The 27832-nt window shown below is 48.3% G+C and overlaps 16 non-coding genes and 3 pseudogenes across 16 annotated transcripts; 1 reads left to right on the top strand and 18 right to left on the bottom strand.

The window, feature by feature from the left end:
• Positions 1-2859: 2859 nt before the first annotated feature.
• Positions 2860-2949, top strand: LOC142285490 (U2 spliceosomal RNA; annotated as a pseudogene).
• Positions 2950-3860: 911 nt separating this feature from the next.
• LOC142285489 (U2 spliceosomal RNA) lies at positions 3861-4036 on the bottom strand (annotated as a pseudogene).
• A 1117-nt stretch (positions 4037-5153) lies between these two features.
• Positions 5154-5344, bottom strand: LOC142285501 (U2 spliceosomal RNA). Its single transcript, XR_012746881.1, has one exon. It is a non-coding gene; the product is annotated as a U2 spliceosomal RNA (small nuclear RNA).
• Positions 5345-6461: 1117 nt separating this feature from the next.
• On the bottom strand, positions 6462-6646 carry LOC142285479 (U2 spliceosomal RNA). Its single transcript, XR_012746867.1, has one exon. It is a non-coding gene; the product is annotated as a U2 spliceosomal RNA (small nuclear RNA).
• A 1322-nt stretch (positions 6647-7968) lies between these two features.
• On the bottom strand, positions 7969-8153 carry LOC142285480 (U2 spliceosomal RNA). The gene has a single exon (XR_012746868.1). It is a non-coding gene; the product is annotated as a U2 spliceosomal RNA (small nuclear RNA).
• A 1322-nt stretch (positions 8154-9475) lies between these two features.
• On the bottom strand, positions 9476-9666 carry LOC142285504 (U2 spliceosomal RNA). Its single transcript, XR_012746882.1, has one exon. It is a non-coding gene; the product is annotated as a U2 spliceosomal RNA (small nuclear RNA).
• A 1117-nt stretch (positions 9667-10783) lies between these two features.
• On the bottom strand, positions 10784-10974 carry LOC142285505 (U2 spliceosomal RNA). Its single transcript, XR_012746883.1, has one exon. It is a non-coding gene; the product is annotated as a U2 spliceosomal RNA (small nuclear RNA).
• A 1117-nt stretch (positions 10975-12091) lies between these two features.
• On the bottom strand, positions 12092-12282 carry LOC142285506 (U2 spliceosomal RNA). The gene has a single exon (XR_012746884.1). It is a non-coding gene; the product is annotated as a U2 spliceosomal RNA (small nuclear RNA).
• Positions 12283-13399: 1117 nt separating this feature from the next.
• On the bottom strand, positions 13400-13590 carry LOC142285507 (U2 spliceosomal RNA). The gene has a single exon (XR_012746885.1). It is a non-coding gene; the product is annotated as a U2 spliceosomal RNA (small nuclear RNA).
• Positions 13591-14707: 1117 nt separating this feature from the next.
• Positions 14708-14898, bottom strand: LOC142285485 (U2 spliceosomal RNA). Its single transcript, XR_012746873.1, has one exon. It is a non-coding gene; the product is annotated as a U2 spliceosomal RNA (small nuclear RNA).
• A 1294-nt stretch (positions 14899-16192) lies between these two features.
• LOC142285486 (U2 spliceosomal RNA) lies at positions 16193-16394 on the bottom strand (annotated as a pseudogene).
• A 1293-nt stretch (positions 16395-17687) lies between these two features.
• LOC142285508 (U2 spliceosomal RNA) lies at positions 17688-17878 on the bottom strand. Its single transcript, XR_012746886.1, has one exon. It is a non-coding gene; the product is annotated as a U2 spliceosomal RNA (small nuclear RNA).
• Positions 17879-18995: 1117 nt separating this feature from the next.
• Positions 18996-19186, bottom strand: LOC142285509 (U2 spliceosomal RNA). The gene has a single exon (XR_012746887.1). It is a non-coding gene; the product is annotated as a U2 spliceosomal RNA (small nuclear RNA).
• Positions 19187-20303: 1117 nt separating this feature from the next.
• Positions 20304-20494, bottom strand: LOC142285510 (U2 spliceosomal RNA). The gene has a single exon (XR_012746888.1). It is a non-coding gene; the product is annotated as a U2 spliceosomal RNA (small nuclear RNA).
• A 1117-nt stretch (positions 20495-21611) lies between these two features.
• Positions 21612-21802, bottom strand: LOC142285464 (U2 spliceosomal RNA). Its single transcript, XR_012746856.1, has one exon. It is a non-coding gene; the product is annotated as a U2 spliceosomal RNA (small nuclear RNA).
• Positions 21803-22919: 1117 nt separating this feature from the next.
• On the bottom strand, positions 22920-23110 carry LOC142285511 (U2 spliceosomal RNA). Its single transcript, XR_012746889.1, has one exon. It is a non-coding gene; the product is annotated as a U2 spliceosomal RNA (small nuclear RNA).
• A 1117-nt stretch (positions 23111-24227) lies between these two features.
• LOC142285513 (U2 spliceosomal RNA) lies at positions 24228-24418 on the bottom strand. Its single transcript, XR_012746891.1, has one exon. It is a non-coding gene; the product is annotated as a U2 spliceosomal RNA (small nuclear RNA).
• Positions 24419-25535: 1117 nt separating this feature from the next.
• On the bottom strand, positions 25536-25726 carry LOC142285514 (U2 spliceosomal RNA). Its single transcript, XR_012746892.1, has one exon. It is a non-coding gene; the product is annotated as a U2 spliceosomal RNA (small nuclear RNA).
• Positions 25727-26843: 1117 nt separating this feature from the next.
• Positions 26844-27034, bottom strand: LOC142285515 (U2 spliceosomal RNA). Its single transcript, XR_012746893.1, has one exon. It is a non-coding gene; the product is annotated as a U2 spliceosomal RNA (small nuclear RNA).
• Between the last annotated feature and the right edge of the window lie 798 nt (positions 27035-27832).

Here is a 27832-nt window from a genome sequence, read left to right on the forward strand (position 1 = left end):
CGTCGTCCATGTAGAGCGAGCACTTGACCTCGAAGCGTTCTGGTCCTGGTGCGGTGATCCCTCTGATCTCTCCATTCCGCCGGATAGCCTCTGCAAAGAGTTCTATAACACAAACAAAAAGAAGAGGTGACAGAGGACAGCCTTGTCTGACCCCTGAGAGGACCGGGAAGCGGTCAGTCTTCCAGCCGTTTACCAACACCGAGCTGTGAATATCAAAATACATTAGTTGGACATACAAGCAAAACATGTTACCCAAACCTAACCTGTGCAGAGCTTTGCCCAGGAACTCATGGGAAACACGGTCGAAGGCCTTTTCCTGATCCAACGAGATCAGGGCTGCGTGCACCCGGCGGGCTTTGATGTACTCGACCGTGTCCCGCATGAGAGCCAGGCTGTCTGCGATGCGACGTCCGGGGATGCCGCAGGTCTGATCCGGGTGGATGATCCGTCCGATAACAGTCTTCAATCTCGTTGCCATCGTCTTGGCCAGGATCTTGTAGTCGACGTTCAGAAGGGTGATGGGACGCCAATTCTTCAGGTCGCACCTCTCTCCTTTACGCTTGTACAGGATCGTGACCATTCCTTCCCTCAGAGATGGAGGCATTCTGCCCTCCACCACCATCTCCTCATACAGCCCTAACAGGTCCGGACAGATTAGGTCTCCCAGCGCTACATAGAGCTCTGCTGGGAGGCCGTCACTGCCCGGTGTCCTGCCAGAACTAAAGGATTTGGCGGCCGAGAGCAGCTCGTCCACCGTCAGAGGAACATCCATGGCCGCCGCGTCTGCAGGGTCAAGATGGTTAGTGATACCTGACAGGAACTTATCGGCGGCCTCGGGGTCAGTAGTCTTGCGGGCGTAGAGTTCGCTGTAGAAGTCGCTGACGACCTTCATCACGTTCTCTTTCCCGCGTCGCATGCTTCCACTCTCGTCTCGTAGTTCATTCATGGGCGTGTGACCGGCGTGGAGTTTCCTGAAAAAGAACGAGTTACATTTGTCACCCTTCTCCAGGTTCTCCACTTTGGAACGGAAGACAATTCGCTCGGACTCCTCCTCGAAGTGCCTTTTCAGGCTCCTCTTAGTCTCCTCCAGCTCCTCTCTCACGTCCCAGCCGCATCGAAGAAGGTCCTGCAGGGAACGCAGCTCACGCTGGAGTCTCCTGAAGTCCCTCCTCTTCAGACACGCCTGTTATTGACTCTTTGCCTGAAAGAAGAAACGGAACTCGAGTTTAACGTATTCCCACCAGTCAGAAACAGACTGGAAGCCCGCCTTGTAGGCCCGCCACGTGGAGTAGGCAGCTCTAAGCTCCTCCAGAATCTCACCCTTTTCCAGCAGAGAGCAGTTCAGCTTCCAGGAGCCCGGGCCAATGGGAAAGCCATGGCCCAGCACACCTTGAAAGTGAATGGCTCTGTGGTCAGAGAAGAAGCAGGGGACCATCGAGTGCCCACTCCGCCCAACCGCCCGAGAGGTAAACACAAAGTCAATCCTGGAACGCAGCGAGCCATCGGATCGGCACCATGAATAGTTCACGGATCCGTGTCCGATGGAGCCAACGACGTCCACAAGAGAGGCTTCGGTCACCATCTCAATGAGCAGTTTGGATGTGACGTCCAACTTGGCAGCCGTTCCAGAACTGCGTCCATCCTCCTCAATTGGGCAGTTGAAATCCCCGGCCATCACTACCGTCCTGGCGGTAGCGAGCTGAGGGCGCAGGGCTTGGAGGAGCTCCAGTCGATCGCTCTTCACAGGAGAAGCATACACATTGATGAACCTGACAGGTTCTCCCGCCCAGGTGCCATCCACGAGCAGTAACCTGCCGCAGACGATTTCCTGAACAGAGTCCAATGTGAAGGCGCTTCCCCTGATCAGCACGGCGACCCCCGCGGACCTACAGTCGCCTCCGCCGGACCAGTAGGATGGGCCATGGGTCCACTCCCTGGCCAGATGGTTGAAGGACCTAGAGGAGGGAAGGGAGCATTCCTGCAGGAAAAATACATCACTAGACTGAGTGTTAAGGAACGCAAAAATTGTCTGACGTCGGAACTTGTCTCTGATGCTCCTAACATTAATGGAAAAGATGTTAATGTTAGCAGTCATTGGAGGAAAGAGAAAGTTAGCGCAGGCGGTGTGCCTTAGTTACCACTCCGGTCGGGCGGTTCTTCCTCTTTGGCACCTGCTGGTAAGGGTATCTCCAGCAGACCCTCTTCTTCTAGCTGATCGAGCAGGGATGGTGCCTCAGTGGCTTCCGACTCCTCCATTTCTTCTTCGGCCACAAGGGACTCCACCATCTGCTCCAACACGTCCGGTTCTGGGAGGAGGCCATCCTCCTCTTCCTGGGGTGGATTGGGGTCCACAATGAACAGCTTGGAAGGTTCTGCGACAGGACTATCTTCCACCTTCCTTTTCCTTTGGCCTGTACCTGAGGAGACAAGAGCTGGAAAATCCTCCTCGGTGAAAAGTGCAAGAGTGCTGGGGCCCTCTGCTCTCATGGTCTGGGGAGGGAGAGTGGGCTTTGGGGGGGGGGTGAGGAGACCAACTGAGGAGTAGGGAAATGAGGTGGAGGTAGTGGAATCCTCAGTAGGGTTGGCCCGGGGGGGAGGGGTTTGGACAGGGGTGACAGGGGGGGGGGGACCAGGGAGGGGGCAACAGTTTTCTTACCCTTCTTTTTCCTGGACTCCGTGGCTGCTGGGGCATCGGCTGGAGCCACGGTCGCCGGGTTCTTGGCCGCCTTGTCCTTGGCCTCTGTGGCCTCGGTCGTAGCTGCCTTGGTCGACGAAGCTGTGACTACCCGATACTGGGTCGCCGCGGCAACCCGTGCCCAGGATTTCTCCCGCTGTGGGCAGTCCTTGTAAAGGTGGTCGATCGCTTCTCGGCCTTTTGGCTAAGATCAAGTGTAGTATCTGTTCTTATCAGAACAAACTGAGCTAGCTACACTTGACGAGATACGATCAGGGAGACGAGCTCCGAAGCCCAGCCGAGACCGGAAGAGGGAGATCGGACGGAAGAAGAGCTTGGCAGAAAGAAGCAAGAAGACGAAGGCTCGGAGAAGACTTGGGGAGACCAGAGGAACTTCGAGGAGGAACACAGCGGGAGATGACACCCGGAGAAGAATCCAAGATCCAGCTCCGGGAATTCAAGCAGGAACCAGCCATGGCAAGCAAGCCAGAGAAGGCAGCCAAGAAGGCTCAGGACCCAGGGACCTCCAGGAAGGCTCATCCAGAGGCTTCTTCGGCCCTAGAGGCCCCTACCTCCGACGCCAGCCAGCCGGAGGGAGCCCGGACGCCGCCTGAAAAGGCTCCAACCCTGGAGCCTTGGATGCGGCAGACGGTCGCCCTGAAGCTAAAGGCGGTGGATGGTAGGTTGCCGGACATGTCCAGCGACGTGTTCTGCAAGAAGATGATTCTGGATCAGGGCTTCTCCAGGGCGGAAACCCTGAGTGTCCAGACCTTCATGACTGGCATTTTTCTGGTAACCTTTGCCACGGTGAATGCCTGCAGGAGATACTGGGAGGCGATGAACGCAGCGATGCCGGACTCCCCTTTTCATTCTTTTTTAGGATCCTGTCCTATACAGAGGGATGAGAAGAGGATCACGGTCTCCATGCGGAACCCGCACACCCCAGGAAGAGACATCTCCACGTTCCTGGGACGTCTCTGCACAGTGGTGAGGGAGCCATCCCACATCCTTAACGGCAACGGATTCTGGACGGGTAAGTGGTCAGTAACCGTTCGACTCTACAGGGAACCAGCATCCGAGGATGGTCTCCAGCACCTGCCCCCGACATTCTCTCTGGGAAACTCCTTTGGTCTCATCTACTACCCGGACATGCCACACAACTGCAGGAAATGTGGCGGGAAAGGGCATTCGATGAAGACCTGCAAGGAGGACGCCTGCAGGGTTTGCCGGGTGACGGGACACAGCTCCAAGGACTGCCCAAAGAAGAAGACTTGCAACCTATGTGGACAGGCGGACCACCTTTACAAGGACTGATAAGAACAGATACTACACTTGATCTTAGCCAAAAGGCCGAGAAGCGATAACCAGAATTGGTTTGGGCCTCGAGTGGCACCCTGGCCTATGCCGGACACATCTTAGGGAGAGAGAGCGAGAGGGAGACAAACCCACGCCTACACAAGACATTTTGTCACCCAAGCCAACCCTTGAAAAGGCTGCTTTGCAGAGCAAAAACAAGAAGAATGGTGCGTTTTGCAGCCGCCGCCCACTGCAATGAATCTGAATAACTCCTCCTTTAGGGCGCAAGCAACTCCCCTCCCCCTTGCAGTCTTTCCAATTCACGATACAAAAAGACGGACAGGACAGGTTGCCTGACTTTCCGTCACTGCCACCCTTTGCCATCCTTACCCGTAGAAAGCCCTTTCATCATCCCCAAACCCTAATCTTTTCCCTTTCCTTCCCAGCCCCCAAACCCTGCCCTCTGTACCTTTCTCACCACCCGCTTCCCTTCTCCTGTCATCCCCCTACCACCCGGGAAAAAAAGAGATTGCCCCCTCCTTCCACTAGCCCACCCTCCCACCCAAAGAACAACTTCTTCTGCGCAGCTTGTTTTCTAGGCAGCAGCGCTATTGTGATGTCATCGGGGGGCATTGTGACAAGCCGCCAGTGTTCCGTCTCTTCATGTTGTGCACTGTTCAAACCGAAAATACATCAACAGGCAGGCTACAGAAAAGCTTACTAACAAAGGTTAGAGAGGGGCTTTCTCAGAGGGCTTTTTACAGTTTGTCTATTCCCAATTAGCCGGTTTAGTATACTTAATGAAAGTACTAATTCTTTCATAGGCCGCCCATTCTTAGTATTTGACGTTCAGGTAACAACAGGTAACTTTATTTGGAGTGGAAGCAGAGAGATAACACCAGATGCCAATTGTAGATCCTCTCACACCTGTGGTCACTGCAGCATCTGACTCCACTTTGTCCAAAAGGGATCTATTCCATTCAATTACACATGATCTAGATTAGACTGACAACAAGATACTGCACGGGACATAGCAGAGTTGGTGAAGTTGAGTGGTGATGAGTTTGCTATTTGGATGAATAAAGCAAGTAAAAAGTGTGTTAGATAAAAATTCATTTCAATTCGCTAATCGGGCTAATATGAATCAGGTGAATCGAGTTCTGCTTTTGGAAACTGGGTTAAGAAGGGGTGCACCGTTCCTGGAGGTACTGCAATACCAGGTCAATGCGTGGAGTGGACAGAGCAAGCTCTTTTTCCATCTCCCTGTTCTAAAAATCCATTTAATATATGGTCCCCAGATAGGGGACGTATCAGATATTAAACTGATAAGAACAGATACTACACTTGATCTTAGCCAAAAGGCCGAGAAGCGATAACCAGAATTGGTTTGGGCCTCGAGTGGCACCCTGGCCTATGCCGGACACATCTTAGGGAGAGAGAGCGAGAGGGAGACAAACCCACGCCTACACAAGACATTTTGTCACCCAAGCCAACCCTTGAAAAGGCTGCTTTGCAGAGCAAAAACAAGAAGAATGGTGCGTTTTGCAGCCGCCGCCCACTGCAATGAATCTGAATAACTCCTCCTTTAGGGCGCAAGCAACTCCCCTCCCCCTTGCAGTCTTTCCAATTCACGATACAAAAAGACGGACAGGACAGGTTGCCTGACTTTCCGTCACTGCCACCCTTTGCCATCCTTACCCGTAGAAAGCCCTTTCATCATCCCCAAACCCTAATCTTTTCCCTTTCCTTCCCAGCCCCCAAACCCTGCCCTCTGTACCTTTCTCACCACCCGCTTCCCTTCTCCTGTCATCCCCCTACCACCCGGGAAAAAAAGAGATTGCCCCCTCCTTCCACTAGCCCACCCTCCCACCCAAAGAACAACTTCTTCTGCGCAGCTTGTTTTCTAGGCAGCAGCGCTATTGTGATGTCATCGGGGGGCATTGTGACAAGCCGCCAGTGTTCCGTCTCTTCATGTTGTGCACTGTTCAAACCGAAAATACATCAACAGGCAGGCTACAGAAAAGCTTACTAACAAAGGTTAGAGAGGGGCTTTCTCAGAGGGCTTTTTACAGTTTGTCTATTCCCAATTAGCCGGTTTAGTATACTTAATGAAAGTACTAATTCTTTCATAGGCCGCCCATTCTTAGTATTTGACGTTCAGGTAACAACAGGTAACTTTATTTGGAGTGGAAGCAGAGAGATAACACCAGATGCCAATTGTAGATCCTCTCACACCTGTGGTCACTGCAGCATCTGACTCCACTTTGTCCAAAAGGGATCTATTCCATTCAATTACACATGATCTAGATTAGACTGACAACAAGATACTGCACGGGACATAGCAGAGTTGGTGAAGTTGAGTGGTGATGAGTTTGCTATTTGGATGAATAAAGCAAGTAAAAAGTGTGTTAGATAAAAATTCATTTCAATTCGCTAATCGGGCTAATATGAATCAGGTGAATCGAGTTCTGCTTTTGGAAACTGGGTTAAGAAGGGGTGCACCGTTCCTGGAGGTACTGCAATACCAGGTCAATGCGTGGAGTGGACAGAGCAAGCTCTTTTTCCATCTCCCTGTTCTAAAAATCCATTTAATATATGGTCCCCAGATAGGGGACGTATCAGATATTAAACTGATAAGAACAGATGAGATTTCATCCGCAATTTTCAGAAAACGGTCATCGGCCACCACACAAAAGCGCAGTGCCGCAGGTGATCGCCTCCCGAGCCCAGGAACCACCAGCCAGAAGGGGACGTAAGCACCAAAAGGCGCAACAATCCCCGAGGCCGGCGGTTGTGCAAGCCCGGGCCCCTCCCAGCCAAGACCAAGCAAAACCCAATGAAGGGACTACACTTGATCTTAGCCAAAAGGCCGAGAAGCGATAACCAGAATTGGTTTGGGCCTCGAGTGGCACCCTGGCCTATGCCGGACACATCTTAGGGAGAGAGAGCGAGAGGGAGACAAACCCACGCCTACACAAGACATTTTGTCACCCAAGCCAACCCTTGAAAAGGCTGCTTTGCAGAGCAAAAACAAGAAGAATGGTGCGTTTTGCAGCCGCCGCCCACTGCAATGAATCTGAATAACTCCTCCTTTAGGGCGCAAGCAACTCCCCTCCCCCTTGCAGTCTTTCCAATTCACGATACAAAAAGACGGACAGGACAGGTTGCCTGACTTTCCGTCACTGCCACCCTTTGCCATCCTTACCCGTAGAAAGCCCTTTCATCATCCCCAAACCCTAATCTTTTCCCTTTCCTTCCCAGCCCCCAAACCCTGCCCTCTGTACCTTTCTCACCACCCGCTTCCCTTCTCCTGTCATCCCCCTACCACCCGGGAAAAAAAGAGATTGCCCCCTCCTTCCACTAGCCCACCCTCCCACCCAAAGAACAACTTCTTCTGCGCAGCTTGTTTTCTAGGCAGCAGCGCTATTGTGATGTCATCGGGGGGCATTGTGACAAGCCGCCAGTGTTCCGTCTCTTCATGTTGTGCACTGTTCAAACCGAAAATACATCAACAGGCAGGCTACAGAAAAGCTTACTAACAAAGGTTAGAGAGGGGCTTTCTCAGAGGGCTTTTTACAGTTTGTCTATTCCCAATTAGCCGGTTTAGTATACTTAATGAAAGTACTAATTCTTTCATAGGCCGCCCATTCTTAGTATTTGACGTTCAGGTAACAACAGGTAACTTTATTTGGAGTGGAAGCAGAGAGATAACACCAGATGCCAATTGTAGATCCTCTCACACCTGTGGTCACTGCAGCATCTGACTCCACTTTGTCCAAAAGGGATCTATTCCATTCAATTACACATGATCTAGATTAGACTGACAACAAGATACTGCACGGGACATAGCAGAGTTGGTGAAGTTGAGTGGTGATGAGTTTGCTATTTGGATGAATAAAGCAAGTAAAAAGTGTGTTAGATAAAAATTCATTTCAATTCGCTAATCGGGCTAATATGAATCAGGTGAATCGAGTTCTGCTTTTGGAAACTGGGTTAAGAAGGGGTGCACCGTTCCTGGAGGTACTGCAATACCAGGTCAATGCGTGGAGTGGACAGAGCAAGCTCTTTTTCCATCTCCCTGTTCTAAAAATCCATTTAATATATGGTCCCCAGATAGGGGACGTATCAGATATTAAACTGATAAGAACAGATGAGATTTCATCCGCAATTTTCAGAAAACGGTCATCGGCCACCACACAAAAGCGCAGTGCCGCAGGTGATCGCCTCCCGAGCCCAGGAACCACCAGCCAGAAGGGGACGTAAGCACCAAAAGGCGCAACAATCCCCGAGGCCGGCGGTTGTGCAAGCCCGGGCCCCTCCCAGCCAAGACCAAGCAAAACCCAATGAAGGGACTACACTTGATCTTAGCCAAAAGGCCGAGAAGCGATAACCAGAATTGGTTTGGGCCTCGAGTGGCACCCTGGCCTATGCCGGACACATCTTAGGGAGAGAGAGCGAGAGGGAGACAAACCCACGCCTACACAAGACATTTTGTCACCCAAGCCAACCCTTGAAAAGGCTGCTTTGCAGAGCAAAAACAAGAAGAATGGTGCGTTTTGCAGCCGCCGCCCACTGCAATGAATCTGAATAACTCCTCCTTTAGGGCGCAAGCAACTCCCCTCCCCCTTGCAGTCTTTCCAATTCACGATACAAAAAGACGGACAGGACAGGTTGCCTGACTTTCCGTCACTGCCACCCTTTGCCATCCTTACCCGTAGAAAGCCCTTTCATCATCCCCAAACCCTAATCTTTTCCCTTTCCTTCCCAGCCCCCAAACCCTGCCCTCTGTACCTTTCTCACCACCCGCTTCCCTTCTCCTGTCATCCCCCTACCACCCGGGAAAAAAAGAGATTGCCCCCTCCTTCCACTAGCCCACCCTCCCACCCAAAGAACAACTTCTTCTGCGCAGCTTGTTTTCTAGGCAGCAGCGCTATTGTGATGTCATCGGGGGGCATTGTGACAAGCCGCCAGTGTTCCGTCTCTTCATGTTGTGCACTGTTCAAACCGAAAATACATCAACAGGCAGGCTACAGAAAAGCTTACTAACAAAGGTTAGAGAGGGGCTTTCTCAGAGGGCTTTTTACAGTTTGTCTATTCCCAATTAGCCGGTTTAGTATACTTAATGAAAGTACTAATTCTTTCATAGGCCGCCCATTCTTAGTATTTGACGTTCAGGTAACAACAGGTAACTTTATTTGGAGTGGAAGCAGAGAGATAACACCAGATGCCAATTGTAGATCCTCTCACACCTGTGGTCACTGCAGCATCTGACTCCACTTTGTCCAAAAGGGATCTATTCCATTCAATTACACATGATCTAGATTAGACTGACAACAAGATACTGCACGGGACATAGCAGAGTTGGTGAAGTTGAGTGGTGATGAGTTTGCTATTTGGATGAATAAAGCAAGTAAAAAGTGTGTTAGATAAAAATTCATTTCAATTCGCTAATCGGGCTAATATGAATCAGGTGAATCGAGTTCTGCTTTTGGAAACTGGGTTAAGAAGGGGTGCACCGTTCCTGGAGGTACTGCAATACCAGGTCAATGCGTGGAGTGGACAGAGCAAGCTCTTTTTCCATCTCCCTGTTCTAAAAATCCATTTAATATATGGTCCCCAGATAGGGGACGTATCAGATATTAAACTGATAAGAACAGATACTACACTTGATCTTAGCCAAAAGGCCGAGAAGCGATAACCAGAATTGGTTTGGGCCTCGAGTGGCACCCTGGCCTATGCCGGACACATCTTAGGGAGAGAGAGCGAGAGGGAGACAAACCCACGCCTACACAAGACATTTTGTCACCCAAGCCAACCCTTGAAAAGGCTGCTTTGCAGAGCAAAAACAAGAAGAATGGTGCGTTTTGCAGCCGCCGCCCACTGCAATGAATCTGAATAACTCCTCCTTTAGGGCGCAAGCAACTCCCCTCCCCCTTGCAGTCTTTCCAATTCACGATACAAAAAGACGGACAGGACAGGTTGCCTGACTTTCCGTCACTGCCACCCTTTGCCATCCTTACCCGTAGAAAGCCCTTTCATCATCCCCAAACCCTAATCTTTTCCCTTTCCTTCCCAGCCCCCAAACCCTGCCCTCTGTACCTTTCTCACCACCCGCTTCCCTTCTCCTGTCATCCCCCTACCACCCGGGAAAAAAAGAGATTGCCCCCTCCTTCCACTAGCCCACCCTCCCACCCAAAGAACAACTTCTTCTGCGCAGCTTGTTTTCTAGGCAGCAGCGCTATTGTGATGTCATCGGGGGGCATTGTGACAAGCCGCCAGTGTTCCGTCTCTTCATGTTGTGCACTGTTCAAACCGAAAATACATCAACAGGCAGGCTACAGAAAAGCTTACTAACAAAGGTTAGAGAGGGGCTTTCTCAGAGGGCTTTTTACAGTTTGTCTATTCCCAATTAGCCGGTTTAGTATACTTAATGAAAGTACTAATTCTTTCATAGGCCGCCCATTCTTAGTATTTGACGTTCAGGTAACAACAGGTAACTTTATTTGGAGTGGAAGCAGAGAGATAACACCAGATGCCAATTGTAGATCCTCTCACACCTGTGGTCACTGCAGCATCTGACTCCACTTTGTCCAAAAGGGATCTATTCCATTCAATTACACATGATCTAGATTAGACTGACAACAAGATACTGCACGGGACATAGCAGAGTTGGTGAAGTTGAGTGGTGATGAGTTTGCTATTTGGATGAATAAAGCAAGTAAAAAGTGTGTTAGATAAAAATTCATTTCAATTCGCTAATCGGGCTAATATGAATCAGGTGAATCGAGTTCTGCTTTTGGAAACTGGGTTAAGAAGGGGTGCACCGTTCCTGGAGGTACTGCAATACCAGGTCAATGCGTGGAGTGGACAGAGCAAGCTCTTTTTCCATCTCCCTGTTCTAAAAATCCATTTAATATATGGTCCCCAGATAGGGGACGTATCAGATATTAAACTGATAAGAACAGATACTACACTTGATCTTAGCCAAAAGGCCGAGAAGCGATAACCAGAATTGGTTTGGGCCTCGAGTGGCACCCTGGCCTATGCCGGACACATCTTAGGGAGAGAGAGCGAGAGGGAGACAAACCCACGCCTACACAAGACATTTTGTCACCCAAGCCAACCCTTGAAAAGGCTGCTTTGCAGAGCAAAAACAAGAAGAATGGTGCGTTTTGCAGCCGCCGCCCACTGCAATGAATCTGAATAACTCCTCCTTTAGGGCGCAAGCAACTCCCCTCCCCCTTGCAGTCTTTCCAATTCACGATACAAAAAGACGGACAGGACAGGTTGCCTGACTTTCCGTCACTGCCACCCTTTGCCATCCTTACCCGTAGAAAGCCCTTTCATCATCCCCAAACCCTAATCTTTTCCCTTTCCTTCCCAGCCCCCAAACCCTGCCCTCTGTACCTTTCTCACCACCCGCTTCCCTTCTCCTGTCATCCCCCTACCACCCGGGAAAAAAAGAGATTGCCCCCTCCTTCCACTAGCCCACCCTCCCACCCAAAGAACAACTTCTTCTGCGCAGCTTGTTTTCTAGGCAGCAGCGCTATTGTGATGTCATCGGGGGGCATTGTGACAAGCCGCCAGTGTTCCGTCTCTTCATGTTGTGCACTGTTCAAACCGAAAATACATCAACAGGCAGGCTACAGAAAAGCTTACTAACAAAGGTTAGAGAGGGGCTTTCTCAGAGGGCTTTTTACAGTTTGTCTATTCCCAATTAGCCGGTTTAGTATACTTAATGAAAGTACTAATTCTTTCATAGGCCGCCCATTCTTAGTATTTGACGTTCAGGTAACAACAGGTAACTTTATTTGGAGTGGAAGCAGAGAGATAACACCAGATGCCAATTGTAGATCCTCTCACACCTGTGGTCACTGCAGCATCTGACTCCACTTTGTCCAAAAGGGATCTATTCCATTCAATTACACATGATCTAGATTAGACTGACAACAAGATACTGCACGGGACATAGCAGAGTTGGTGAAGTTGAGTGGTGATGAGTTTGCTATTTGGATGAATAAAGCAAGTAAAAAGTGTGTTAGATAAAAATTCATTTCAATTCGCTAATCGGGCTAATATGAATCAGGTGAATCGAGTTCTGCTTTTGGAAACTGGGTTAAGAAGGGGTGCACCGTTCCTGGAGGTACTGCAATACCAGGTCAATGCGTGGAGTGGACAGAGCAAGCTCTTTTTCCATCTCCCTGTTCTAAAAATCCATTTAATATATGGTCCCCAGATAGGGGACGTATCAGATATTAAACTGATAAGAACAGATACTACACTTGATCTTAGCCAAAAGGCCGAGAAGCGATAACCAGAATTGGTTTGGGCCTCGAGTGGCACCCTGGCCTATGCCGGACACATCTTAGGGAGAGAGAGCGAGAGGGAGACAAACCCACGCCTACACAAGACATTTTGTCACCCAAGCCAACCCTTGAAAAGGCTGCTTTGCAGAGCAAAAACAAGAAGAATGGTGCGTTTTGCAGCCGCCGCCCACTGCAATGAATCTGAATAACTCCTCCTTTAGGGCGCAAGCAACTCCCCTCCCCCTTGCAGTCTTTCCAATTCACGATACAAAAAGACGGACAGGACAGGTTGCCTGACTTTCCGTCACTGCCACCCTTTGCCATCCTTACCCGTAGAAAGCCCTTTCATCATCCCCAAACCCTAATCTTTTCCCTTTCCTTCCCAGCCCCCAAACCCTGCCCTCTGTACCTTTCTCACCACCCGCTTCCCTTCTCCTGTCATCCCCCTACCACCCGGGAAAAAAAGAGATTGCCCCCTCCTTCCACTAGCCCACCCTCCCACCCAAAGAACAACTTCTTCTGCGCAGCTTGTTTTCTAGGCAGCAGCGCTATTGTGATGTCATCGGGGGGCATTGTGACAAGCCGCCAGTGTTCCGTCTCTTCATGTTGTGCACTGTTCAAACCGAAAATACATCAACAGGCAGGCTACAGAAAAGCTTACTAACAAAGGTTAGAGAGGGGCTTTCTCAGAGGGCTTTTTACAGTTTGTCTATTCCCAATTAGCCGGTTTAGTATACTTAATGAAAGTACTAATTCTTTCATAGGCCGCCCATTCTTAGTATTTGACGTTCAGGTAACAACAGGTAACTTTATTTGGAGTGGAAGCAGAGAGATAACACCAGATGCCAATTGTAGATCCTCTCACACCTGTGGTCACTGCAGCATCTGACTCCACTTTGTCCAAAAGGGATCTATTCCATTCAATTACACATGATCTAGATTAGACTGACAACAAGATACTGCACGGGACATAGCAGAGTTGGTGAAGTTGAGTGGTGATGAGTTTGCTATTTGGATGAATAAAGCAAGTAAAAAGTGTGTTAGATAAAAATTCATTTCAATTCGCTAATCGGGCTAATATGAATCAGGTGAATCGAGTTCTGCTTTTGGAAACTGGGTTAAGAAGGGGTGCACCGTTCCTGGAGGTACTGCAATACCAGGTCAATGCGTGGAGTGGACAGAGCAAGCTCTTTTTCCATCTCCCTGTTCTAAAAATCCATTTAATATATGGTCCCCAGATAGGGGACGTATCAGATATTAAACTGATAAGAACAGATACTACACTTGATCTTAGCCAAAAGGCCGAGAAGCGATAACCAGAATTGGTTTGGGCCTCGAGTGGCACCCTGGCCTATGCCGGACACATCTTAGGGAGAGAGAGCGAGAGGGAGACAAACCCACGCCTACACAAGACATTTTGTCACCCAAGCCAACCCTTGAAAAGGCTGCTTTGCAGAGCAAAAACAAGAAGAATGGTGCGTTTTGCAGCCGCCGCCCACTGCAATGAATCTGAATAACTCCTCCTTTAGGGCGCAAGCAACTCCCCTCCCCCTTGCAGTCTTTCCAATTCACGATACAAAAAGACGGACAGGACAGGTTGCCTGACTTTCCGTCACTGCCACCCTTTGCCATCCTTACCCGTAGAAAGCCCTTTCATCATCCCCAAACCCTAATCTTTTCCCTTTCCTTCCCAGCCCCCAAACCCTGCCCTCTGTACCTTTCTCACCACCCGCTTCCCTTCTCCTGTCATCCCCCTACCACCCGGGAAAAAAAGAGATTGCCCCCTCCTTCCACTAGCCCACCCTCCCACCCAAAGAACAACTTCTTCTGCGCAGCTTGTTTTCTAGGCAGCAGCGCTATTGTGATGTCATCGGGGGGCATTGTGACAAGCCGCCAGTGTTCCGTCTCTTCATGTTGTGCACTGTTCAAACCGAAAATACATCAACAGGCAGGCTACAGAAAAGCTTACTAACAAAGGTTAGAGAGGGGCTTTCTCAGAGGGCTTTTTACAGTTTGTCTATTCCCAATTAGCCGGTTTAGTATACTTAATGAAAGTACTAATTCTTTCATAGGCCGCCCATTCTTAGTATTTGACGTTCAGGTAACAACAGGTAACTTTATTTGGAGTGGAAGCAGAGAGATAACACCAGATGCCAATTGTAGATCCTCTCACACCTGTGGTCACTGCAGCATCTGACTCCACTTTGTCCAAAAGGGATCTATTCCATTCAATTACACATGATCTAGATTAGACTGACAACAAGATACTGCACGGGACATAGCAGAGTTGGTGAAGTTGAGTGGTGATGAGTTTGCTATTTGGATGAATAAAGCAAGTAAAAAGTGTGTTAGATAAAAATTCATTTCAATTCGCTAATCGGGCTAATATGAATCAGGTGAATCGAGTTCTGCTTTTGGAAACTGGGTTAAGAAGGGGTGCACCGTTCCTGGAGGTACTGCAATACCAGGTCAATGCGTGGAGTGGACAGAGCAAGCTCTTTTTCCATCTCCCTGTTCTAAAAATCCATTTAATATATGGTCCCCAGATAGGGGACGTATCAGATATTAAACTGATAAGAACAGATTTTTTTTTTTTTTTTTGAAGGATGAGTTTGAAAATAAAAAAGTGACCGCCTCTCGTTGCCCAGGTAACTGTCCGTCACAAGAGGGCTATGACATCCTACGATGCACACTCCCTCAAGGTCAGCAGTTGTGCAATACCCTGGCACCTTTCAGCACCAACCAAGGTAGTACCCTCCCAAACTACACTTGATCTTAGCCAAAAGGCCGAGAAGCGATAACCAGAATTGGTTTGGGCCTCGAGTGGCACCCTGGCCTATGCCGGACACATCTTAGGGAGAGAGAGCGAGAGGGAGACAAACCCACGCCTACACAAGACATTTTGTCACCCAAGCCAACCCTTGAAAAGGCTGCTTTGCAGAGCAAAAACAAGAAGAATGGTGCGTTTTGCAGCCGCCGCCCACTGCAATGAATCTGAATAACTCCTCCTTTAGGGCGCAAGCAACTCCCCTCCCCCTTGCAGTCTTTCCAATTCACGATACAAAAAGACGGACAGGACAGGTTGCCTGACTTTCCGTCACTGCCACCCTTTGCCATCCTTACCCGTAGAAAGCCCTTTCATCATCCCCAAACCCTAATCTTTTCCCTTTCCTTCCCAGCCCCCAAACCCTGCCCTCTGTACCTTTCTCACCACCCGCTTCCCTTCTCCTGTCATCCCCCTACCACCCGGGAAAAAAAGAGATTGCCCCCTCCTTCCACTAGCCCACCCTCCCACCCAAAGAACAACTTCTTCTGCGCAGCTTGTTTTCTAGGCAGCAGCGCTATTGTGATGTCATCGGGGGGCATTGTGACAAGCCGCCAGTGTTCCGTCTCTTCATGTTGTGCACTGTTCAAACCGAAAATACATCAACAGGCAGGCTACAGAAAAGCTTACTAACAAAGGTTAGAGAGGGGCTTTCTCAGAGGGCTTTTTACAGTTTGTCTATTCCCAATTAGCCGGTTTAGTATACTTAATGAAAGTACTAATTCTTTCATAGGCCGCCCATTCTTAGTATTTGACGTTCAGGTAACAACAGGTAACTTTATTTGGAGTGGAAGCAGAGAGATAACACCAGATGCCAATTGTAGATCCTCTCACACCTGTGGTCACTGCAGCATCTGACTCCACTTTGTCCAAAAGGGATCTATTCCATTCAATTACACATGATCTAGATTAGACTGACAACAAGATACTGCACGGGACATAGCAGAGTTGGTGAAGTTGAGTGGTGATGAGTTTGCTATTTGGATGAATAAAGCAAGTAAAAAGTGTGTTAGATAAAAATTCATTTCAATTCGCTAATCGGGCTAATATGAATCAGGTGAATCGAGTTCTGCTTTTGGAAACTGGGTTAAGAAGGGGTGCACCGTTCCTGGAGGTACTGCAATACCAGGTCAATGCGTGGAGTGGACAGAGCAAGCTCTTTTTCCATCTCCCTGTTCTAAAAATCCATTTAATATATGGTCCCCAGATAGGGGACGTATCAGATATTAAACTGATAAGAACAGATTTTTTTTTTTTTTTTTTTTTTTTTTTGAAGGATGAGTTTGAAAATAATAAAGTGACCGCCTCTCGTTGCCCAGGTAACTGTCCGTCACAAGAGGGCTATGACATCCTACGATGCACACTCCCCCAAGGCCAGCAGTTGTGCAATACCCTGGCACCTTTCAGCACCAACCAAGGTAGTACCCTCCCAAACTACACTTGATCTTAGCCAAAAGGCCGAGAAGCGATAACCAGAATTGGTTTGGGCCTCGAGTGGCACCCTGGCCTATGCCGGACACATCTTAGGGAGAGAGAGCGAGAGGGAGACAAACCCACGCCTACACAAGACATTTTGTCACCCAAGCCAACCCTTGAAAAGGCTGCTTTGCAGAGCAAAAACAAGAAGAATGGTGCGTTTTGCAGCCGCCGCCCACTGCAATGAATCTGAATAACTCCTCCTTTAGGGCGCAAGCAACTCCCCTCCCCCTTGCAGTCTTTCCAATTCACGATACAAAAAGACGGACAGGACAGGTTGCCTGACTTTCCGTCACTGCCACCCTTTGCCATCCTTACCCGTAGAAAGCCCTTTCATCATCCCCAAACCCTAATCTTTTCCCTTTCCTTCCCAGCCCCCAAACCCTGCCCTCTGTACCTTTCTCACCACCCGCTTCCCTTCTCCTGTCATCCCCCTACCACCCGGGAAAAAAAGAGATTGCCCCCTCCTTCCACTAGCCCACCCTCCCACCCAAAGAACAACTTCTTCTGCGCAGCTTGTTTTCTAGGCAGCAGCGCTATTGTGATGTCATCGGGGGGCATTGTGACAAGCCGCCAGTGTTCCGTCTCTTCATGTTGTGCACTGTTCAAACCGAAAATACATCAACAGGCAGGCTACAGAAAAGCTTACTAACAAAGGTTAGAGAGGGGCTTTCTCAGAGGGCTTTTTACAGTTTGTCTATTCCCAATTAGCCGGTTTAGTATACTTAATGAAAGTACTAATTCTTTCATAGGCCGCCCATTCTTAGTATTTGACGTTCAGGTAACAACAGGTAACTTTATTTGGAGTGGAAGCAGAGAGATAACACCAGATGCCAATTGTAGATCCTCTCACACCTGTGGTCACTGCAGCATCTGACTCCACTTTGTCCAAAAGGGATCTATTCCATTCAATTACACATGATCTAGATTAGACTGACAACAAGATACTGCACGGGACATAGCAGAGTTGGTGAAGTTGAGTGGTGATGAGTTTGCTATTTGGATGAATAAAGCAAGTAAAAAGTGTGTTAGATAAAAATTCATTTCAATTCGCTAATCGGGCTAATATGAATCAGGTGAATCGAGTTCTGCTTTTGGAAACTGGGTTAAGAAGGGGTGCACCGTTCCTGGAGGTACTGCAATACCAGGTCAATGCGTGGAGTGGACAGAGCAAGCTCTTTTTCCATCTCCCTGTTCTAAAAATCCATTTAATATATGGTCCCCAGATAGGGGACGTATCAGATATTAAACTGATAAGAACAGATACTACACTTGATCTTAGCCAAAAGGCCGAGAAGCGATAACCAGAATTGGTTTGGGCCTCGAGTGGCACCCTGGCCTATGCCGGACACATCTTAGGGAGAGAGAGCGAGAGGGAGACAAACCCACGCCTACACAAGACATTTTGTCACCCAAGCCAACCCTTGAAAAGGCTGCTTTGCAGAGCAAAAACAAGAAGAATGGTGCGTTTTGCAGCCGCCGCCCACTGCAATGAATCTGAATAACTCCTCCTTTAGGGCGCAAGCAACTCCCCTCCCCCTTGCAGTCTTTCCAATTCACGATACAAAAAGACGGACAGGACAGGTTGCCTGACTTTCCGTCACTGCCACCCTTTGCCATCCTTACCCGTAGAAAGCCCTTTCATCATCCCCAAACCCTAATCTTTTCCCTTTCCTTCCCAGCCCCCAAACCCTGCCCTCTGTACCTTTCTCACCACCCGCTTCCCTTCTCCTGTCATCCCCCTACCACCCGGGAAAAAAAGAGATTGCCCCCTCCTTCCACTAGCCCACCCTCCCACCCAAAGAACAACTTCTTCTGCGCAGCTTGTTTTCTAGGCAGCAGCGCTATTGTGATGTCATCGGGGGGCATTGTGACAAGCCGCCAGTGTTCCGTCTCTTCATGTTGTGCACTGTTCAAACCGAAAATACATCAACAGGCAGGCTACAGAAAAGCTTACTAACAAAGGTTAGAGAGGGGCTTTCTCAGAGGGCTTTTTACAGTTTGTCTATTCCCAATTAGCCGGTTTAGTATACTTAATGAAAGTACTAATTCTTTCATAGGCCGCCCATTCTTAGTATTTGACGTTCAGGTAACAACAGGTAACTTTATTTGGAGTGGAAGCAGAGAGATAACACCAGATGCCAATTGTAGATCCTCTCACACCTGTGGTCACTGCAGCATCTGACTCCACTTTGTCCAAAAGGGATCTATTCCATTCAATTACACATGATCTAGATTAGACTGACAACAAGATACTGCACGGGACATAGCAGAGTTGGTGAAGTTGAGTGGTGATGAGTTTGCTATTTGGATGAATAAAGCAAGTAAAAAGTGTGTTAGATAAAAATTCATTTCAATTCGCTAATCGGGCTAATATGAATCAGGTGAATCGAGTTCTGCTTTTGGAAACTGGGTTAAGAAGGGGTGCACCGTTCCTGGAGGTACTGCAATACCAGGTCAATGCGTGGAGTGGACAGAGCAAGCTCTTTTTCCATCTCCCTGTTCTAAAAATCCATTTAATATATGGTCCCCAGATAGGGGACGTATCAGATATTAAACTGATAAGAACAGATACTACACTTGATCTTAGCCAAAAGGCCGAGAAGCGATAACCAGAATTGGTTTGGGCCTCGAGTGGCACCCTGGCCTATGCCGGACACATCTTAGGGAGAGAGAGCGAGAGGGAGACAAACCCACGCCTACACAAGACATTTTGTCACCCAAGCCAACCCTTGAAAAGGCTGCTTTGCAGAGCAAAAACAAGAAGAATGGTGCGTTTTGCAGCCGCCGCCCACTGCAATGAATCTGAATAACTCCTCCTTTAGGGCGCAAGCAACTCCCCTCCCCCTTGCAGTCTTTCCAATTCACGATACAAAAAGACGGACAGGACAGGTTGCCTGACTTTCCGTCACTGCCACCCTTTGCCATCCTTACCCGTAGAAAGCCCTTTCATCATCCCCAAACCCTAATCTTTTCCCTTTCCTTCCCAGCCCCCAAACCCTGCCCTCTGTACCTTTCTCACCACCCGCTTCCCTTCTCCTGTCATCCCCCTACCACCCGGGAAAAAAAGAGATTGCCCCCTCCTTCCACTAGCCCACCCTCCCACCCAAAGAACAACTTCTTCTGCGCAGCTTGTTTTCTAGGCAGCAGCGCTATTGTGATGTCATCGGGGGGCATTGTGACAAGCCGCCAGTGTTCCGTCTCTTCATGTTGTGCACTGTTCAAACCGAAAATACATCAACAGGCAGGCTACAGAAAAGCTTACTAACAAAGGTTAGAGAGGGGCTTTCTCAGAGGGCTTTTTACAGTTTGTCTATTCCCAATTAGCCGGTTTAGTATACTTAATGAAAGTACTAATTCTTTCATAGGCCGCCCATTCTTAGTATTTGACGTTCAGGTAACAACAGGTAACTTTATTTGGAGTGGAAGCAGAGAGATAACACCAGATGCCAATTGTAGATCCTCTCACACCTGTGGTCACTGCAGCATCTGACTCCACTTTGTCCAAAAGGGATCTATTCCATTCAATTACACATGATCTAGATTAGACTGACAACAAGATACTGCACGGGACATAGCAGAGTTGGTGAAGTTGAGTGGTGATGAGTTTGCTATTTGGATGAATAAAGCAAGTAAAAAGTGTGTTAGATAAAAATTCATTTCAATTCGCTAATCGGGCTAATATGAATCAGGTGAATCGAGTTCTGCTTTTGGAAACTGGGTTAAGAAGGGGTGCACCGTTCCTGGAGGTACTGCAATACCAGGTCAATGCGTGGAGTGGACAGAGCAAGCTCTTTTTCCATCTCCCTGTTCTAAAAATCCATTTAATATATGGTCCCCAGATAGGGGACGTATCAGATATTAAACTGATAAGAACAGATACTACACTTGATCTTAGCCAAAAGGCCGAGAAGCGATAACCAGAATTGGTTTGGGCCTCGAGTGGCACCCTGGCCTATGCCGGACACATCTTAGGGAGAGAGAGCGAGAGGGAGACAAACCCACGCCTACACAAGACATTTTGTCACCCAAGCCAACCCTTGAAAAGGCTGCTTTGCAGAGCAAAAACAAGAAGAATGGTGCGTTTTGCAGCCGCCGCCCACTGCAATGAATCTGAATAACTCCTCCTTTAGGGCGCAAGCAACTCCCCTCCCCCTTGCAGTCTTTCCAATTCACGATACAAAAAGACGGACAGGACAGGTTGCCTGACTTTCCGTCACTGCCACCCTTTGCCATCCTTACCCGTAGAAAGCCCTTTCATCATCCCCAAACCCTAATCTTTTCCCTTTCCTTCCCAGCCCCCAAACCCTGCCCTCTGTACCTTTCTCACCACCCGCTTCCCTTCTCCTGTCATCCCCCTACCACCCGGGAAAAAAAGAGATTGCCCCCTCCTTCCACTAGCCCACCCTCCCACCCAAAGAACAACTTCTTCTGCGCAGCTTGTTTTCTAGGCAGCAGCGCTATTGTGATGTCATCGGGGGGCATTGTGACAAGCCGCCAGTGTTCCGTCTCTTCATGTTGTGCACTGTTCAAACCGAAAATACATCAACAGGCAGGCTACAGAAAAGCTTACTAACAAAGGTTAGAGAGGGGCTTTCTCAGAGGGCTTTTTACAGTTTGTCTATTCCCAATTAGCCGGTTTAGTATACTTAATGAAAGTACTAATTCTTTCATAGGCCGCCCATTCTTAGTATTTGACGTTCAGGTAACAACAGGTAACTTTATTTGGAGTGGAAGCAGAGAGATAACACCAGATGCCAATTGTAGATCCTCTCACACCTGTGGTCACTGCAGCATCTGACTCCACTTTGTCCAAAAGGGATCTATTCCATTCAATTACACATGATCTAGATTAGACTGACAACAAGATACTGCACGGGACATAGCAGAGTTGGTGAAGTTGAGTGGTGATGAGTTTGCTATTTGGATGAATAAAGCAAGTAAAAAGTGTGTTAGATAAAAATTCATTTCAATTCGCTAATCGGGCTAATATGAATCAGGTGAATCGAGTTCTGCTTTTGGAAACTGGGTTAAGAAGGGGTGCACCGTTCCTGGAGGTACTGCAATACCAGGTCAATGCGTGGAGTGGACAGAGCAAGCTCTTTTTCTATCTCCCTGTTCTAAAAATCCATTTAATATATGGTCCCCAGATAGGGGACGTATCAGATATTAAACTGATAAGAACAGATACTACACTTGATCTTAGCCAAAAGGCCGAGAAGCGATAACCAGAATTGGTTTGGGCCTCGAGTGGCACCCTGGCCTATGCCGGACACATCTTAGGGAGAGAGAGCGAGAGGGAGACAAACCCACGCCTACACAAGACATTTTGTCACCCAAGCCAACCCTTGAAAAGGCTGCTTTGCAGAGCAAAAACAAGAAGAATGGTGCGTTTTGCAGCCGCCGCCCACTGCAATGAATCTGAATAACTCCTCCTTTAGGGCGCAAGCAACTCCCCTCCCCCTTGCAGTCTTTCCAATTCACGATACAAAAAGACGGACAGGACAGGTTGCCTGACTTTCCGTCACTGCCACCCTTTGCCATCCTTACCCGTAGAAAGCCCTTTCATCATCCCCAAACCCTAATCTTTTCCCTTTCCTTCCCAGCCCCCAAACCCTGCCCTCTGTACCTTTCTCACCACCCGCTTCCCTTCTCCTGTCATCCCCCTACCACCCGGGAAAAAAAGAGATTGCCCCCTCCTTCCACTAGCCCACCCTCCCACCCAAAGAACAACTTCTTCTGCGCAGCTTGTTTTCTAGGCAGCAGCGCTATTGTGATGTCATCGGGGGGCATTGTGACAAGCCGCCAGTGTTCCGTCTCTTCATGTTGTGCACTGTTCAAACCGAAAATACATCAACAGGCAGGCTACAGAAAAGCTTACTAACAAAGGTTAGAGAGGGGCTTTCTCAGAGGGCTTTTTACAGTTTGTCTATTCCCAATTAGCCGGTTTAGTATACTTAATGAAAGTACTAATTCTTTCATAGGCCGCCCATTCTTAGTATTTGACGTTCAGGTAACAACAGGTAACTTTATTTGGAGTGGAAGCAGAGAGATAACACCAGATGCCAATTGTAGATCCTCTCACACCTGTGGTCACTGCAGCATCTGACTCCACTTTGTCCAAAAGGGATCTATTCCATTCAATTACACATGATCTAGATTAGACTGACAACAAGATACTGCACGGGACATAGCAGAGTTGGTGAAGTTGAGTGGTGATGAGTTTGCTATTTGGATGAATAAAGCAAGTAAAAAGTGTGTTAGATAAAAATTCATTTCAATTCGCTAATCGGGCTAATATGAATCAGGTGAATCGAGTTCTGCTTTTGGAAACTGGGTTAAGAAGGGGTGCACCGTTCCTGGAGGTACTGCAATACCAGGTCAATGCGTGGAGTGGACAGAGCAAGCTCTTTTTCCATCTCCCTGTTCTAAAAATCCATTTAATATATGGTCCCCAGATAGGGGACGTATCAGATATTAAACTGATAAGAACAGATACTACACTTGATCTTAGCCAAAAGGCCGAGAAGCGATAACCAGAATTGGTTTGGGCCTCGAGTGGCACCCTGGCCTATGCCGGACACATCTTAGGGAGAGAGAGCGAGAGGGAGACAAACCCACGCCTACACAAGACATTTTGTCACCCAAGCCAACCCTTGAAAAGGCTGCTTTGCAGAGCAAAAACAAGAAGAATGGTGCGTTTTGCAGCCGCCGCCCACTGCAATGAATCTGAATAACTCCTCCTTTAGGGCGCAAGCAACTCCCCTCCCCCTTGCAGTCTTTCCAATTCACGATACAAAAAGACGGACAGGACAGGTTGCCTGACTTTCCGTCACTGCCACCCTTTGCCATCCTTACCCGTAGAAAGCCCTTTCATCATCCCCAAACCCTAATCTTTTCCTTTTCCTTCCCAGCCCCCAAACCCTGCCCTCTGTACCTTTCTCACCACCCGCTTCCCTTCTCCTGTCATCCCCCTACCACCCGGGAAAAAAAGAGATTGCCCCCTCCTTCCACTAGCCCACCCTCCCACCCAAAGAACAACTTCTTCTGCGCAGCTTGTTTTCTAGGCAGCAGCGCTATTGTGATGTCATCGGGGGGCATTGTGACAAGCCGCCAGTGTTCCGTCTCTTCATGTTGTGCACTGTTCAAACCGAAAATACATCAACAGGCAGGCTACAGAAAAGCTTACTAACAAAGGTTAGAGAGGGGCTTTCTCAGAGGGCTTTTTACAGTTTGTCTATTCCCAATTAGCCGGTTTAGTATACTTAATGAAAGTACTAATTCTTTCATAGGCCGCCCATTCTTAGTATTTGACGTTCAGGTAACAACAGGTAACTTTATTTGGAGTGGAAGCAGAGAGATAACACCAGATGCCAATTGTAGATCCTCTCACACCTGTGGTCACTGCAGCATCTGACTCCACTTTGTCCAAAAGGGATCTATTCCATTCAATTACACATGATCTAGATTAGACTGACAACAAGATACTGCACGGGACATAGCAGAGTTGGTGAAGTTGAGTGGTGATGAGTTTGCTATTTGGATGAATAAAGCAAGTAAAAAGTGTGTTAGATAAAAATTCATTTCAATTCGCTAATCGGGCTAATATGAATCAGGTGAATCGAGTTCTGCTTTTGGAAACTGGGTTAAGAAGGGGTGCACCGTTCCTGGAGGTACTGCAATACCAGGTCAATGCGTGGAGTGGACAGAGCAAGCTCTTTTTCCATCTCCCTGTTCTAAAAATCCATTTAATATATGGTCCCCAGATAGGGGACGTATCAGATATTAAACTGATAAGAACAGATACTACACTTGATCTTAGCCAAAAGGCCGAGAAGCGATAACCAGAATTGGTTTGGGCCTCGAGTGGCACCCTGGCCTATGCCGGACACATCTTAGGGAGAGAGAGCGAGAGGGAGACAAACCCACGCCTACACAAGACATTTTGTCACCCAAGCCAACCCTTGAAAAGGCTGCTTTGCAGAGCAAAAACAAGAAGAATGGTGCGTTTTGCAGCCGCCGCCCACTGCAATGAATCTGAATAACTCCTCCTTTAGGGCGCAAGCAACTCCCCTCCCCCTTGCAGTCTTTCCAATTCACGATACAAAAAGACGGACAGGACAGGTTGCCTGACTTTCCGTCACTGCCACCCTTTGCCATCCTTACCCGTAGAAAGCCCTTTCATCATCCCCAAACCCTAATCTTTTCCCTTTCCTTCCCAGCCCCCAAACCCTGCCCTCTGTACCTTTCTCACCACCCGCTTCCCTTCTCCTGTCATCCCCCTACCACCCGGGAAAAAAAGAGATTGCCCCCTCCTTCCACTAGCCCACCCTCCCACCCAAAGAACAACTTCTTCTGCGCAGCTTGTTTTCTAGGCAGCAGCGCTATTGTGATGTCATCGGGGGGCATTGTGACAAGCCGCCAGTGTTCCGTCTCTTCATGTTGTGCACTGTTCAAACCGAAAATACATCAACAGGCAGGCTACAGAAAAGCTTACTAACAAAGGTTAGAGAGGGGCTTTCTCAGAGGGCTTTTTACAGTTTGTCTATTCCCAATTAGCCGGTTTAGTATACTTAATGAAAGTACTAATTCTTTCATAGGCCGCCCATTCTTAGTATTTGACGTTCAGGTAACAACAGGTAACTTTATTTGGAGTGGAAGCAGAGAGATAACACCAGATGCCAATTGTAGATCCTCTCACACCTGTGGTCACTGCAGCATCTGACTCCACTTTGTCCAAAAGGGATCTATTCCATTCAATTACACATGATCTAGATTAGACTGACAACAAGATACTGCACGGGACATAGCAGAGTTGGTGAAGTTGAGTGGTGATGAGTTTGCTATTTGGATGAATAAAGCAAGTAAAAAGTGTGTTAGATAAAAATTCATTTCAATTCGCTAATCGGGCTAATATGAATCAGGTGAATCGAGTTCTGCTTTTGGAAACTGGGTTAAGAAGGGGTGCACCGTTCCTGGAGGTACTGCAATACCAGGTCAATGCGTGGAGTGGACAGAGCAAGCTCTTTTTCCATCTCCCTGTTCTAAAAATCCATTTAATATATGGTCCCCAGATAGGGGACGTATCAGATATTAAACTGATAAGAACAGATACTACACTTGATCTTAGCCAAAAGGCCGAGAAGCGATAACCAGAATTGGTTTGGGCCTCGAGTGGCACCCTGGCCTATGCCGGACACATCTTAGGGAGAGAGAGCGAGAGGGAGACAAACCCACGCCTACACAAGACATTTTGTCACCCAAGCCAACCCTTGAAAAGGCTGCTTTGCAGAGCAAAAACAAGAAGAATGGTGCGTTTTGCAGCCGCCGCCCACTGCAATGAATCTGAATAACTCCTCCTTTAGGGCGCAAGCAACTCCCCTCCCCCTTGCAGTCTTTCCAATTCACGATACAAAAAGACGGACAGGACAGGTTGCCTGACTTTCCGTCACTGCCACCCTTTGCCATCCTTACCCGTAGAAAGCCCTTTCATCATCCCCAAACCCTAATCTTTTCCCTTTCCTTCCCAGCCCCCAAACCCTGCCCTCTGTACCTTTCTCACCACCCGCTTCCCTTCTCCTGTCATCCCCCTACCACCAGGGAAAAAAAGAGATTGCCCCCTCCTTCCACTAGCCCACCCTCCCACCCAAAGAACAACTTCTTCTGCGCAGCTTGTTTTCTAGGCAGCAGCGCTATTGTGATGTCATCGGGGGGCATTGTGACAAGCCACCAGTGTTCCGTCTCTTCATGTTGTGCACTGTTCAAACCGAAAATACATCAACAGGCAGGCTACAGAAAAGCTTACTAACAAAGGTTAGAGAGGGGCTTTCTCAGAGGGCTTTTTACAGTTTGTCTATTCCCAATTAGCCGGTTTAGTATACTTAATGAAAGTACTAATTCTTTCATAGGCCGCCCATTCTTAGTATTTGACGTTCAGGTAACAACAGGTAACTTTATTTGGAGTGGAAGCAGAGAGATAACACCAGATGCCAATTGTAGATCCTCTCACACCTGTGGTCACTGCAGCATCTGACTCCACTTTGTCCAAAAGGGATCTATTCCATTCAATTACACATGATCTAGATTAGACTGACAACAAGATACTGCACGGGACATAGCAGAGTTGGTGAAGTTGAGTGGTGATGAGTTTGCTATTTGGATGAATAAAGCAAGTAAAAAGTGTGTTAGATAAAAATTCATTTCAATTCGCTAATCGGGCTAATATGAATCAGGTGAATCGAGTTCTGCTTTTGGAAACTGGGTTAAGAAGGGGTGCACCGTTCCTGGAGGTACTGCAATACCAGGTCAATGCGTGGAGTGGACAGAGCAAGCTCTTTTTCCATCTCCCTGTTCTAAAAATCCATTTAATATATGGTCCCCAGATAGGGGACGTATCAGATATTAAACTGATAAGAACAGATACTACACTTGATCTTAGCCAAAAGGCCGAGAAGCGATAACCAGAATTGGTTTGGGCCTCGAGTGGCACCCTGGCCTATGCCGGACACATCTTAGGGAGAGAGAGCGAGAGGGAGACAAACCCACGCCTACACAAGACATTTTGTCACCCAAGCCAACCCTTGAAAAGGCTGCTTTGCAGAGCAAAAACAAGAAGAATGGTGCGTTTTGCAGCCGCCGCCCACTGCAATGAATCTGAATAACTCCTCCTTTAGGGCGCAAGCAACTCCCCTCCCCCTTGCAGTCTTTCCAATTCACGATACAAAAAGACGGACAGGACAGGTTGCCTGACTTTCCGTCACTGCCACCCTTTGCCATCCTTACCCGTAGAAAGCCCTTTCATCATCCCCAAACCCTAATCTTTTCCCTTTCCTTCCCAGCCCCCAAACCCTGCCCTCTGTACCTTTCTCACCACCCGCTTCCCTTCTCCTGTCATCCCCCTACCACCCGGGAAAAAAAGAGATTGCCCCCTCCTTCCACTAGCCCACCCTCCCACCCAAAGAACAACTTCTTCTGCGCAGCTTGTTTTCTAGGCAGCAGCGCTATTGTGATGTCATCGGGGGGCATTGTGACAAGCCGCCAGTGTTCCGTCTCTTCATGTTGTGCACTGTTCAAACCGAAAATACATCAACAGGCAGGCTACAGAAAAGCTTACTAACAAAGGTTAGAGAGGGGCTTTCTCAGAGGGCTTTTTACAGTTTGTCTATTCCCAATTAGCCGGTTTAGTATACTTAATGAAAGTACTAATTCTTTCATAGGCCGCCCATTCTTAGTATTTGACGTTCAGGTAACAACAGG

Source organism: Anomaloglossus baeobatrachus, unplaced genomic scaffold, assembly GCF_048569485.1.
Source record: "Anomaloglossus baeobatrachus isolate aAnoBae1 unplaced genomic scaffold, aAnoBae1.hap1 Scaffold_600, whole genome shotgun sequence".
Lineage (NCBI taxonomy): Eukaryota > Metazoa > Chordata > Amphibia > Anura > Aromobatidae > Anomaloglossus > Anomaloglossus baeobatrachus.